At 48.6% G+C, this 14179-nt stretch overlaps 1 protein-coding gene across 2 annotated transcripts in view; it reads right to left on the bottom strand.

The window, feature by feature from the left end:
• GRIK3 (glutamate ionotropic receptor kainate type subunit 3) overlaps positions 1 to 14179 on the bottom strand; it is a 120761-nt gene that overhangs the window by 70155 nt on the left and 36427 nt on the right. The gene's annotated exons all lie outside the window — the stretch shown is intronic.

Here is a 14179-nt window from a genome sequence, read left to right as displayed (position 1 = left end):
TAGGGGGGTGGTTGTGAGCTCTAAGAATGTGCCACCTCCTCCTCGGCATCCTGTCCTCCTGCAGACATCCAGCTCAGATCTTCCCTCTTTCTCCCCCCACGTTCTTGAGCCACCTACGACCAGTGTCCTGTTCCAGTTTGATGGTCTGTGCCTGCAGACAGGAGAGGCATCTCCTGCCAGCGCCGGCTGTGCAGCATCTCCCCAACTCCTGCGCAGACACGCTGCCTGCTCCCCTTGTTCTCCATCTCCTGTATCACCCCCAGCTGAAAACTCCCTGGTAATTACGGAGGCCGCAGACAGATCCCGCCAGACGGATGGCACGGGCAGACCAGACCGGCAGCTTGTCCTGCTGACCTCCATCCTCGGCTTTTCTTCAGTGCCAGGCGGCCGGCTGCTTCCCCTCTCCCAACACCTCGCTCTCCTTCCCGTCCCTGCAGCTTTTTAGCCCTTTGCAGGGGGGATGGGGACCAAGAGGGCTGTTTGGGGAGCGGTGCCTAATTTAAAAAATAATCTGTCACTTCACAGTGAAAGAAACCCTCACTTTTACATTTTAAAGGGAAGGAAACTCTGCTGTTAAATGCTCTCCTGGTATGTTGCAGAGCAAATGGAAGAAAGTGTCTGGAAGACGTGCTGTAATGACTTGTGATGCTTTGCCACCCAGGAAAGCACTTGGAAAATCACTGGGAGAAAAAAAAATCTTAGTTTACTCTGCAGGAACCCTGGGTTTTATGCTGCTTTTGAGTTAGCATGAGGAGCTTTAGGACACTGAAAGCTCGACTTGGCTGAAGAACAGACAAACATTCCCAGGGTGGAAATTTGCTCCACTTGGCCATATTGAGTAAATTTATTGTTCCCTTCCTTGCGTGACCTGTGACCTGCCAGCAGTGACTAAAAATTCAAGGTAGCGTCCATGTCACCATCAGCCAGGTCGAGTCCTGCTTGCCAGAGGTGGGCTCTCGGGGAGGGTTTTGCTCTAGTTTGCCTGGAGATGAAGCACTCGTGTTAGCAGGTTGCAGCAGTGCAGCTGGGGGACGGAGGCAGTGAAAGATTTTCCTGGGGATGACGGGCACAGTGCAACGATGTGGAGATTTTTCTGAGCTATAATTGCTTTTCTCAGATGAAACTGCAGTGGGAACGGGGAATAAAATTGGTGCCGTGTTAGCATATTTGCAGCTGGGGGGAGATCCCTTTGTGCTCCTGAAATACAGCAGGAGACACTGCAAGGGGCTTCCCCGGCGGTGTGGGAGAAGCGTTCAGAGGTGAGGTGTCCCCGGGGAGAGTGGTTGCCAAGGGAGGCTCTGCCTGGCCTCCTGCTCGCTCGCAAATGCTTTTATTTTTAGACAAGAGCTTTTACCAGTGGCCTGGTGATCCGCGGGTGTTTCTTACCCTTGAGGAGAGGCAAATGTGGAAGGAGAAGCTGTGCTTGATATTAAATGCCCCCACTTCAGGGGTATTTCCTGTGGAAAAATTATTAATGGTATTGAGCAAATGACAGAAGGGGAAACTATTGACCGAACTAGTAAAATTGCGGTCCTGCCCAGTACTGCAGGGCTCTGATACTAAGCTGGTTTGCAGCTTTCCGTTTTCAAGCAATGCTTTCACATGCTGGCGCAATCCTTTCAGATGTGTGTGCTTTCTGAGAGGGTCCAGTAACGATAGAGGCTTTGTACACACGGACAGGTAACTGGATGGCAGCATGATGAGCTGGAAAGGGACTGGTTTTGTACTGAAAGCGTCAGGAAATGCATCAGAACTTCTGGAACTTAATCCAAACTGAAGTGCTGAAATCTGGGGAAATAACACAGAATAGTAGAAACCAGATTTTCTTGTCCCTTCTCGTCTGCTCCTTAGCAGGAGCAACCGGCCTTTCGAGGACGCAGAAAACCAGAGCAAGGGTTTGCAGTCTGATGCTGTGTTTGTCCATCTCCGCTTATCCCAGGTGAGCCTTGCCCACCCTGAGCTCGGTGGAGCGGCTCCCTGTCCCCGTCCCTCCCCGCTGTCCTGCAGGTCTGCAGGAGCAGTCTGCAGGTTCTGAGCCTCCGGGAGAGCTGCTGCCCTTGCTCCTCACCCAGGCTTCAGCACAAAAAGCGACTTGCAAATCCTCCTCTGCAAAACCTGTGGCATATCCCTGATGGTACCCTACTGTGCTCACTTCAGAGATTTTAATTGCCATAATCCTTTTCCATGTTGGAGTAATGAAGTGCTTGCTTCCCCAATAAACAGGAGTTAATTTTGGTGCATTTGAGCGCTGTGTTCAGTCTTCTGGATTTGGGAGGCTCTTCTTGAAGCCTTCATGTTGAGCTAACAAATTTTTATTAATGTGTTCAAATGGAGATGAAAATGATGTGTTATCTCAGATGTCAGGCTTGATGAAACCAAAAATCCCACTGGTTCAACCTCTGCTCCTTCTGCTTTGTGTCGCTGAGCCTTAATGTAGTAATGATATTGCAATACCCTCTGAGATGAATATAGAACCCCTAACTGGATTAGCATGCTGAACTGTTTACTCCGGCTGGGCTTTCTTTGCTCATAAGAGCTTGTCTGAACTTCATTCACTAATGTGCTCCTAAAACAAGTGAATGGGTTTGAAATGTAAGTTTGGTCTTTCTATTTTCGCTCACCTAAGCAAGCATACAACTATTTATTTCCTCCTGTAGCGTAATCCAAACACAAATCCTAGGAGCAGCCAGGTTAATCTCTTTGGCAATTGAAGCTGGTCAATAGAATCTAATGGAAGGGTGAACATATTGGATTGGGCGGCAGAGATAACCCAGTCCTTATTTTTTTTATCCCTGAATGAAGGGATGGCTCACCAGCACTCTCATTTTGAGGATCACCTTGCTAATGGCACAGCAGTTTGGGGGCAGCCGGCTTTGGCTGCTGAGGATGCAGCAGCTCCTGTTTCACGCGTGTCCCTGGGCGGCTGCTCCGCTGGGGACCACGAGGACGTGTCCTGTCGGCTGGTGGCCCAGCTCTGCTGCGGAGAAATGGGCAGTTACAGTGACGGGGTGTGAGCGAAGAAAGTGCTACAGAGATGTGTGCAGCCATGTGTGTGCTTAGATGTTGCTTTTTCCTTCTATGCAGATTTCACTGTTAATCATGCTATTTTTAGCTTCCTCTTCCAGAACTCAAACAAGTGTGTATTTTTTTATTTCTCTCAAATATATCTTGCTAGCAAATTTGAAACATTCTTATAGAGTATGTTGCATGAATAGAAGAAACTTATTTTTTTCCTTAAGAGTCCTTCAAATAATCCTTGCTTGTTAAGTGCAGAAACAAATATACATAAAGGTCTAGTTCTGCAGGAGGAACATAAGTTAAAGGTCACAGGGAGAACATATGAGGCTAGCCGATGGAGCTAAAGGGATAAACAAAAATGCCTTCCTTAACTTCTATCATCCTCTTGATGCTTACCTACCACCAGTGGAAATAATGCAGCCTTTTCTGGAGGGGGCGGATCTTAACTGTGCTGAAGAGCTACATGTGCTGAATCTCTTCCTGCAAGTTTTCATTTCAGATACTAGTAACTAAGCCTTTCCCTGGTTAATAATAAGGAATCTTCCCAATGTCAAGGCAGTATTAGAAACGATGGGGCCAATTAGCTCCCAGAGTTTTCCTGTGACCTTTTGAAGTCTGCACCGAGATACACTTTGTATAAACAGACTAAAATAATATCGAAGGATGATGGTTGTTTCTACAGTTTAGAAGCAAAAAAGGCTTTCCTTAAATAAATATGGCAAGCATGTGCAGAAAGGTCAGCAAACGCAGTCCCATAGCCAGTGCAGAGGGTGGTATTTAAAACCCAACCGGTTTCAAAGCTGAGCAGCGTGATGGGTGTAATCCCTTTGGCAGCGTCCCCAGGTGCATCCACGGGGAGTTTGTCCATGTTTCTGTGCCTGCAAGGACCTGATCACCTCTGGGACGCCGGGTGTCGGGAAGGAGAACGGCGGCCGCAGGCTTTGCAGCTTCTGGCAGGACAAGTGCTTTGCTCTGGTGGTGCCGGTGGATCTCTTCAGTCTGGTCTTGGAGATGCTGGTTCTGCCTCTGGATCCACCCGTGGTCGATCTGTGTGTGCGGTGCCTTGCCGAGCAGCTCCTGCAGAGCAGTCCCTGTGTGTCCCCTGCTCCCGGGTGCTCCGCCAGGCTCGGCGCAGCAGGGATGGAGGCCACGGGAGACCTGAAAACGCCCCGTTCTTGCTCTGGTTGCTCCTGTCGGCCTGTGTGCCCCTCTGAACGTCTCAGCCCTGCTCTCTGGGGCCGGTCCTCCCAGAAGGAGGAGAGGTTTCTGCAGGGAGAAGGTCTGCGGGGAAACAGCACTGGGAGCTCTGCCAAAGTCCATGTGAGCCTGGGTATCTCGATCAGAGCCCTTTTTCCCCAGCCACAGAGAAAGGATGCAAATATTTACTTGCAGTCGGGGCAGTGGGATCTCCACCAGCCCCCAATTGCACCCTCAAAGTTACCCTACCAAACGGGGGGCCAGCCCCGGTCTGTATTTTGGCTGCAACGTGGCCACCACATGGCATCTCCTGGGCTTTGCCCTCTGGGGAGAAGCTGCCCTAGGTCATGTTTTGCCCCAGCTCTTCTGAACCAAGGCAAATCTCTGCTCGCAGCACTTGGGCAGGTCAGCTCACCTCGAACAAATATTCGAGGTCTCCATGAATCTCTGCTGGGCGCCTGCCCTGGGACCGAGCCTGGGGGGGACCGACCACGCCGGGACACCCCTCCACCACGGCACAGCTTCGTCCTACTTGTGCCCCTGCTGCCCGTGTGCTGCCTGCGCCAATTAATGAGAAGGCGTTTTAGGGCAGAGCACTAGGGAGTTGGTTTAATTACCAGGCTACAAGGTGTTTGTGCTTAAACTAACCCTGGCTCTGTTCTTCTCCTGTTACACAAACTTGGTTAAAACACCACTTAACTTCTAACAGGCGCTCTAGGAAGTGGCTGTGAGTTTATCTACTGATTAATAACCACAAGCTGGATTGAAGGTCGCGGTGTTATGTTCTCCATGGGTGTATAAAAATAAACACGTAAGATGTCCTTTCAGTACTTCTGTGCAGGCATTGTACAGGGGGCCCAGAGCATAAACATGGCCATAAAATCATTGTAACATCACACAGCTCAATGACAATATATTGTCTAATTATAGAAGACTCAAAGACGTCCTCAAGAAGATATAAAGTGGAAATGTAGGTCTATGGATGGATCCAAGATGAATCCTGAGGAGACTGGGTATAGGAAATGGGCATTAATGAGTAGCACAGAAATAAGGACTTGAGGAAATTCAACTATAAAGAGATGGGAAAAAGGGGTTGTCTGTATAACTAGGAAACAGCTAAAACAACAGACCAAAAGGGAAACATAAAGCTGGAAATTGGGTAATAAATCTCTGCCCTCATCAAAGAAGAGACAGTTCTATTGGAAAATAAAAACAACATTCTAGAACACAACAGAGTGGAATTTATAGTCCAATTAAAAATGCACGACTAAAAAAAGAAAACCTCAAATACTTTTCTTCTTACTTTAGGTAGAATACAGTGAGAACACAGCATATGGGGGGGGGGGGGGAGACAATTGGAAACTGCAAGAAAACAATAGCTTGCATGTGCAATTGATGAAAGACTTCTCTGTGCCTCTGAGATGCTCTGCAAAGTCACGGGCTGCTCCAGAACTACTGATTCCTCTGGACTTTGATTCATTTGCTTTATACCAGTTAAACATCTGGCTCTGGTGCTCCAGCCTGAGGTTGAGAGACCATGAAAAATGGAGCCTGGGGAAGAGACGGTCTCACCCGTACCATGCCTTTGCTCAGGGTTTACAGGGGATGGCTGTACAGTATGTGACAGAACCACGTGGGAATCTTGTAGACGTGATTTAAAGGTGACACCTTTAAGCTATTGAGAGATGCAGCTGGGGACAGGATGGAGGCTTGTACCTGGAGCAGCAGCAGCCGAGGAAGCCACGGCAGGAGTCAGGAGCAGCCTAGCCCCATGGCTCTCATCCCCCAGAGGAAATGCGATGTCATAGCATTAATGTGGCTACAAACCTAATGAAACAGCCCGCAGCTCAATGACAACAGATTGTCTAGTTATAGAGGCCACAAAGACATCTTTAAGCATCATATAAACCAGAAGGGCAGATCTGAGGATGAGTCTCTAACTCCCAAAGAACATGGAAAAGGGGGAGAAGCACTAACGTGCTGCACAGGGAGGGCGCCTCCCTCTCGGCCGAGGCTGGCGTTGGTACTGGGGGGCGGAGAGGGGCCCCCAGTCGTGCTTCAGTGGGGAAAGAGAACATCCACGCATCCGTGGAGGGAGGGAGAGAGAAGAGCAAACACCATTATTATCACAAATGCTCCTGAAAGCTCAGGGCAGCTTTTACATGAGCAGCAAAAGCCGCGCTAGCCACACAAACAATCTGGAGCTCCCTGTGGGGATTCAATAAACTTCCTCAAATTGCTTTAGACGTTTTCCACTCTCTCCACTCATTTTATGTGCAGAGTTCAGCGAGACACTGTTTCCTATTCGAACACCACTTGTCACTTACATTTGGGTTGTTTTTCTTCCCTCTGCCAATACTTTCTTCTTCTCGCTCTTGAGTCCCTCGTGCCCTTCCCAAAACCAGCTCTCGGTGCAGAGGGGCCGTGCGCCTCAGCGCAGGTCACAGTGCGGAGCGAGGCGCAGGCAGCCCCCTCGCGCCGCGAGGGTCCACCACCACCCTTGGACTGCCGCAGCGAGGAGGTGATCGCTGGTGCCTTTGTGCACCAGGGACATGACTCAGCTCCCTGCCCCCTTCCTTCCTCTCCAACAGAATTGCTGCCTTTTTTTCTCTGTGCTCTTTAGCAGCTCCTGTCCTGCTCCATCCTGCCTGGGCTCCAGCCCTGCTGCAATGCAGGCAGCGGTGCCAGCAGCACCAGCTGGTGACCACGTTTCTGTCTGTCTGCTGCTTATCAGGAGTCAAGCCACAGACACTCACACTCCAGCAGTGAATTATGATATAAAAATAAGCACAGGCCTGATTATTGGCTTTGTCTGCTTTTTGCAAACAGATGCTCCATTGTTTATTGAGCCTGTTCTCTAAATCCACTGACATGTACATGGTATTTTAGATTTGCAGGCACTCTTGTATCTTAATTTTTAAAGTGCAGCCTTTAAAATGCTGGACAGATGCATTTTGCATGTGGTCTGTTAGCATGACCACCTCCCACAGGACAGTGTGTTTAGCAGTGACCCAAGGCCAGAAGAGCTTTGTTTCCCAACCTATCAGAAAAGCAGATCCCACCACAACCTTGATCTAAAGAAAGCATGTATGTATACATTGCAGGCTCCTCTCGGTGATGCTCGGTGATTCATCTCAAGCAAGAAGAAACTTTCTTGTGCTGGAGCTGACCCCCGGCTCAGAGTCTGACAGTTTTCATCTAGATGATAGGAAAATATGCTGAAGTAATGGTCATTGATCGCAGATTATCCCATCTTGAAAGCTGAGCTCTTTAAGAAGCCACCCAGTGCATGTTCTCTGCTCTACTGGGTGACCAAATAGGTACTTCTGGCTCCTATATAGAATAATTTGCTCAAATACAGGTCTCCTGTGAATATATGAGCTCACATGATGGTAAAATTAGTTTGTGTCAAACACTCCTATCTGTAAAATGCTGTCCCTTGTCTGTTTGCAGCCATGGTATATACACGGCAAGCAGATTCATTAAAAAAATACAATTTTACGGAGGGAATATTTTGAAATATTATGCCTACCATAGTTGTTATGCACTTGTTGGATAGGAAAGAACCCCTGCCTGTTCACTCTGCTGTTTGTGACATTTTCAAATCTCAGCCCTGTCCTGTCTACCAGTATTGCGAGAGTGTGTCCTGAATAAGGGGATTTGGTGAAGCTCTGCAATACTCAGCAATTTGAGCTCCCAGGGATACATAGGAACAATTTTCCTCATGCTCCTTGTCATTTCAGGTTTCATTTCTGAAGAAACTTAAAGGAAAACTCAGCCCAAATTACTCTATATTTGCCTCCCATCAGAGCAAAATTGTATGATAGCTTTTACTTGATTTCTGCATGAAACTCCGTGTCTGACTTAGTCAAGTACTTTTTGTATGTATCCTGCTAAGTAAGAAGGAAATGCAGGTGCTTGAAAGGGTGAAACCCAGCCTTGAAGCACTGATTCTCAGCAAGCTTGGCTTGCTTCAGCTCTCTAGCCAGAGGAGATGCGGGAGGACGTCTCCTTTGTGAAGTCCTTTCGCTCCGGTCAGAGCTCGTCCTGCACTGAGGCAGCCGCACGGTGCTTCTCCCAAATACCTAGAGCCTCTCCGCAGGCGGCAGTGCCGCCCTGCGCTGGCTCTTCCTTGGCTGGTGCACCTGCATTTCCAGTGGGTTTAATGGAAAGACAGTAATAATTACTGCCTGGAAGTTTTGATGCTGTGTAGTAATGACAAATGTTTTTCCTGTGGTGCACGGTGCCAGGAGACACACGTGCAGAAGAGCCTATCCGAATGGAAAAAGCACATGCAAGAAATAACTGACCTAGGTCAGACGCTCTCTGCTGATGATGCCAAATCTAGGTTTGTTCTGCTTCTAAAATAATAATAGGGCACATTTTCCAAGCATCTTGGTGACAGACATCTCTTCTCTGTGTTCTTCAAAGGAAAAAGCTCCTTTTTTCAGACCTCACTGAGGTTACTTGGGCTACGGCAAAACAACACTACATGGCTTTCAACAGCATTTTCAATTAACACCAAAATCTAATGAGAGTACATAACCACAGGTATTCAGCTGCCATGGGACAGATAGGAGAGACAAGACTTCAAATGCAGTGTCTTCAGAAACCCCGCTAAAAAAAGCTTTTTATGCATATTGGTCTGATACGTGCTTTTCCACTTGTGCATTTCACCAAGGGGACGATATTTAGTTAGTTCTGACAGAAGGAGAAATTGCTTTGCCCCATAAGGACTAAGCTTGGTCCCGACACGGAGAAGTCAAATGGGAAGCGTGGTGAGCAGCAGCAGGCACAGCTTAGCTCTGCCCAGCCGTGAGCATAACAACATTCAAATAAAGAACTGGCACAGAAGCTGTTCTGCTGTCAGGAACCTGATAAGCAGACAGCAAAAGATGATAATGTCCCCCGGTAGCTGAGACTTGGCTATTATTACTAATTTTTAATGTCTTGCTTTGTTCATGCATCACATACGTGCAGCCCGAATCCAGCCTTCAATCAATAACCTGTCACTCTTCCTCCCGTCTTTCATCTTGCGAATCTCGACGCCTGTGTTACAGGCTGGTTTTGTCGGAGCTGAGAGAAAGGTCGGCGACCACGGGGAAGCAGACTGCTTACACCTCGGGTCAGCCTGGCCCTTACTTCTCAGCTGGGTTGTGTATACTCGCTATTCTTTTTTTTTCTGCATTAGTGCATCTTTATGATTGCATTTATATTCACTGTTTTAAAGTGCGCTTCAGACACTCAGCAGGGCACCTTGTTAGACAAGGTCATGCCCTGAGATGCTTTGAATCCATTACGCCAGTGGGATGCTGCGAGCCAGGGGGAGGGAAGGGCAGGTGAGGTGGGGATGAACAAAGGGTCGCACAGACAAAACTCTGAGGTGCTTTGCAAACCTCACTCGCGTCTCAACGCGTTCCAGGCGCTCCCACTACCTGTGCATGGGATTAGGTCTCCCAGCATCAGTCGGCCGCAGCCAGAGCGGTCGTGCTGCCCGTGGCCGTGGAGTGGAGTGCCGCCGGGTGCTTCGCAGAGCCCCTTCCAGCCGCCGGCTGCCGTCCGATCGTTCCTGCATCCGAGGGGGACCCTTCTCCCTCAGGAGGTCTCGTAGCAATCATCCCCTTTGCTTCCTGCCCTTGGTCTGAAAGAGCTTGACTTTTATAAACCAAACTGAAGTACTTCAAATGATGTGCAGGTCTGCAGTTACCTCTGAGCGCAACTGGTGGTTTCTGAGCGTCTGGGACCAACTGGCTCAGAGGGGGAAATGTTTGGCTCCTCCAAACAGCCACAAATCACCTGAGTCTGGGGCTACTTTTGTTGCTTTTGATAGCCAGGAAAAAAGTCAGTGCAAATTCAATAGGGACCAGAGTTTGGAAGTCATATATTAGATTTGTGGCCTAGAAAAGCAAGTAAAGAAGAGGAACCTTTATTAAGTGTCTCTATAGCACAGACTATCTGAGAGTGAATTCGCCTGGCTTATTCAATTGGAAATAATGTTTTCAAAAACAAGATGCATCTGTTCTCACCTCCCCTAATGAAATTATTTAGCACCCTACTATTACACTGTTTCAAGAAATAAGATTCACTGGATGATAAAAATGACACAAAAAATTGATCCAGGCAGAGAAAGTATGTATGGAGCAACAGTAGTAACCTGAGCAGCTGTGCCACACTAGCACATTTCATATAAACTTCTTTTTATAGCAGAAGCACTAAAACCCACTATTGCTTTAAAAATGTGCTGGCTTCTGTTTTATTCATGGTTAGCTAAAGACGGCACATTGTTTAGAGTTCTTGGTTCAGGAATGTGTAGGATGTGTTACTTCCCAGTGACGGGAAGGGTTGGGGGGAGGATGATTAAACCAAATAAAGTGAAGAAGAAGAAATAGCCCTCGAGTGCCTTTTCTTCCACAATCAAATTTCTGATTCCGGTGTCCAAAAGCATGGTGGCGTTCACATTTTCCGATATCCACTGTACAAACTAGAGACCTTCATCCCTTGCTCTTACAATTGTGCAAACTCTCCACTCGTTACACGTAACCCTCCAAGGTGATGTCTTTTCTAGGGAGGCTTCAGAGTTAGTCTTACAGAGATACTTTTTCCCCTAAAATTTGACAGGAAAGCAAGAAATGCCAGACTCCACCTTAATACCCACGACCTGTGCCACGCACACCCCTCCAGATGCACCTTACCAGCTTCTGTGCCTTTTCACCATCCTCCCAAATGGCTTCTCGTATTCATTTATGCCAGTTGGGCTCCACACAGCTCTGACCCCCATTCACACTGACACTAAAATCCAACACTGAGTAAGAGAGAGGGCTGTATCACCCGAATCCCAACCCTCATCAAAGAATGAAGTCAGATTTATTTGACAACTGTGTTCCGTGAAAATGTGTTGAGAGGCATTACATTAGTGCTACTGATAAATGCTTCATTAATTGACTTTCCTGTCAGCTCTGGCAAGCTTGCCTTCTTCTCTTTAACACTGCTGTCTCCCCAACTTCTGGAACTTCCCAGCTCTCACATATTTTGTTAAAATCAGCCCGTGACTACCCAGTGTTACCCTCGACCAGCACTGGGAGCCTTGGGGAAGCTTTTCTGGGTTTTGAGTGTCTCCTTACAATCACAGTGTGGGCTCCCCCTCCAATGCCGATGGGAAGAAATACACTTCAGCATCCCTCGGTGATACTAGATACCACATTTCTTTTCATGTGAAGATCAGAAAATATGTATGAATCCTTTCTGTGTATTACTTCTGCACTGTTAACAACCATTACATCATATTCATCTAATCATGTCCTATTGATTTATTAGCATTTCGTAGGATTTCATCTATTCTCCTCTACCTTCCTAACCATGGATATTTTACCAGGATGTCTTTAGGTTTTCTTATAAATTTTCTATTTAGCATAACTTCTAATTTATCTTTATTTGTTACCGATTTCATATTTTTCCTTTATGCTTTTTGTGCCTTGTTTCTGGCTTTTAATTTTATCGCTGGCTTCAGTTCAGCAATAAACCAGGATGGGCTCCTAGCCAAAGCTGTCTTCTTCTCTGATTTGCCAAAGAAAATATAAGTCCATATTCTGGTAAATTCTCCCAAGCTGCCTGGTCCGCTTCCCACTGGTGTGAGGGTCGGCGAGGGCTTCCCAGGAGCCACTGGCCGGGACTCTGGCGCCGGTGGTGTGTAAGCCGGTGCCCAGCACCAGAAAGTTACTTCGAAAGGTTAAATGACTTGATGTGTTGCAGCTCAAACACCTCAGAGCGTCAGCTGTGACACAGCTATGTTTTAAATTGGCAGAATCCCAAGTACTGCACTGCAATGAAGGGGGTTTTCAACTCCTTTTGGGCAAGGTCTTTTCCTGGTGTGCTCCTCCTTTGCTCCAGAGCCCAAACACAGCTCAGAGGAGTGGAAAGATGCTCCTTGGTTGACACAGAGAAGTAGCTGCTTCTGTGGCTCTGAAGCGCCTTGTCCAGACACTTCTGAACAGGTTTTTCCTTTCGTCAGACAGGAATCGAGCCAAGCCAGCCCCACGTCCACCCCCGCAGCTGTCTCCAAGCTCTGCGTGTGCCTGGGATGAAGCGTGGAGCACGGTTGCCCCGTCCCCACGGAGCCGGCAGCCCCGCGGCGCGGGCTCTGGGGTGAGGAGGAGGAGGCTGGCAGAGCTGCCGGCAGATCCCGACTTACGGTAACAAGGAGGGTGCGCGGAGCATCGGCCGGCAACCGCAGCACTCCCACCTCAGCACGTGTCCTCCTGCCACTTAGCATAAAGCCGGTTTTTGCTAATGGGAATTACCAGTGCTTTCGTCCGCACTGCCGATTGGACTGCTGCGGGATTCCCACCGCTCTGCAGCCCAGGAGGGGACACGCACCCATCAAGGAGCCGCCAGCACAGCCCGCAGCAAGACGCTTCCCTGCGCCGGCTCCAGCGGGATCCTGTTTCCCAGGCCCTCTCCAGACCCGGTCCTGGGTTGGTGGAGGGCTGCGAAGTACCCTCTGAGATCCCACAAAAGCATCTGTTGGGGTCCAGTTTTTCATCTTTTAAGCCTTCTCCAGGATGCCTACAGCATTTCCTACTGTTTAGTGGGAGCTGCAGAAAGCTTTTCAACAACCATGGTAAATTCAAAGCACTGGGATTTAAAACCAGCAGTCATGGGGGTCCTGATATATCTGGCTAAGAGAAGGCTCCATTTTCTTTGCTCTCTGCAAGCCCACTCCAGCAGTGCTATTCTGAATAACGCATTGGTTCCTAGAATCTCAGGCACAGGCTGAGATTGCCGTATTTTTAAGACGTAATGAAAAAGGTAATTTTCCCAGCCTCCCTGCAATCTTCATCATTGGGGAGGTATTTTGTGCAATTTTCAGTACTAGCTATAATCATGTTCCCAGAGATGATAGCACGCTGCCATATTGCCAGGGGTTCTTTGAACCCTGTGATGCTTTGGGCCCCCCCAAGTAAAGGAAAGAAAAAGTCAGTACAGCCACATAGGTGTCATCTCTGCTGGAGCTGCTCACGTATAAAGCTCCTGTGCTGAGAGCACAGCACGTCATCTAGGCAAAGGCTGGCCTAATACCCAGATTTTAATCTCTGCTCACAAGATGAGCAGCTTAAAAAAACAGAGATCAAAGGTGAATGAATCCCTCGAATGTGTTAACCCACAGAACATATGTCCTGTGAAGGGGACACCAACGTGTCCCTGGCGACATACTACGGTCTGTTCACTCTTCTGCCATGCTGTTGCTGTGGATTTCTCCCCCGAAGCGCTGAAATTACGACATTTGTCATAATAATTTTGGCAGGATTAGTTGCGATGCAATGAAAGGGACACGAGGTTCCTATGATGTCCAGTGCATTAGCCTTTGAAAACATGATGGGGCTTGGAAAAGCTTCCAGATTGCCTGGCCTTTGTAGCCCTCACTTTGTCTGTGATGGATTTGCTGAAACCAAGGGCGGAGGGGGAAGCAGAACAGGCTTTATGGAGGAGGTAAGGGCTGGAGAAAGAGGTGCAGCTCTGAAGGCTCCAAAGCTACGTTGGTGTTGTTTCTTCCCCCTGCTCCCGGGGGTCCCTTCGGAGGCAGGTGTCGAACGTGGCGCGGCATGGGTCGGGAAGGCACGGGAGCCGTGCTGCAGCCCGCGGCTGCGGCGTGGATCTCCGGCTGAACCGGCTGCGGCGGCACGAAGCAGCCGTGCTCTCGCCCTGCCGCTGTCCCTTACCCCACGGAGAGGGTCTGTTACGTCAAGAGACTCAGGTTCGTGGAAGGTGATGTTTCAGAGTTGTGGGACAAGAACTGAGACGAGTTGTGAGGAGCACGTTGCTAATGTCTGAATATGTAGATATATGGGGTATTAATAACACGACAGTGCTCCCAGCAACAGCTCTTTAGTTAGAGAGCTCCCAGCAGTGAAGCTGGTTGGAATGAGCTCCATCTACTGACACAGCAGCACTGTCATAGAGTCAAGGG

The sequence above is a fragment of the Accipiter gentilis genome, chromosome 17 (genome assembly GCF_929443795.1).
Source record: "Accipiter gentilis chromosome 17, bAccGen1.1, whole genome shotgun sequence".
Taxonomy (NCBI): domain Eukaryota; kingdom Metazoa; phylum Chordata; class Aves; order Accipitriformes; family Accipitridae; genus Astur; species Astur gentilis.
The sequence above is the reverse complement of the archived record's forward strand: the minus strand, read 5'-3'. Positions and strand labels throughout refer to the sequence as shown.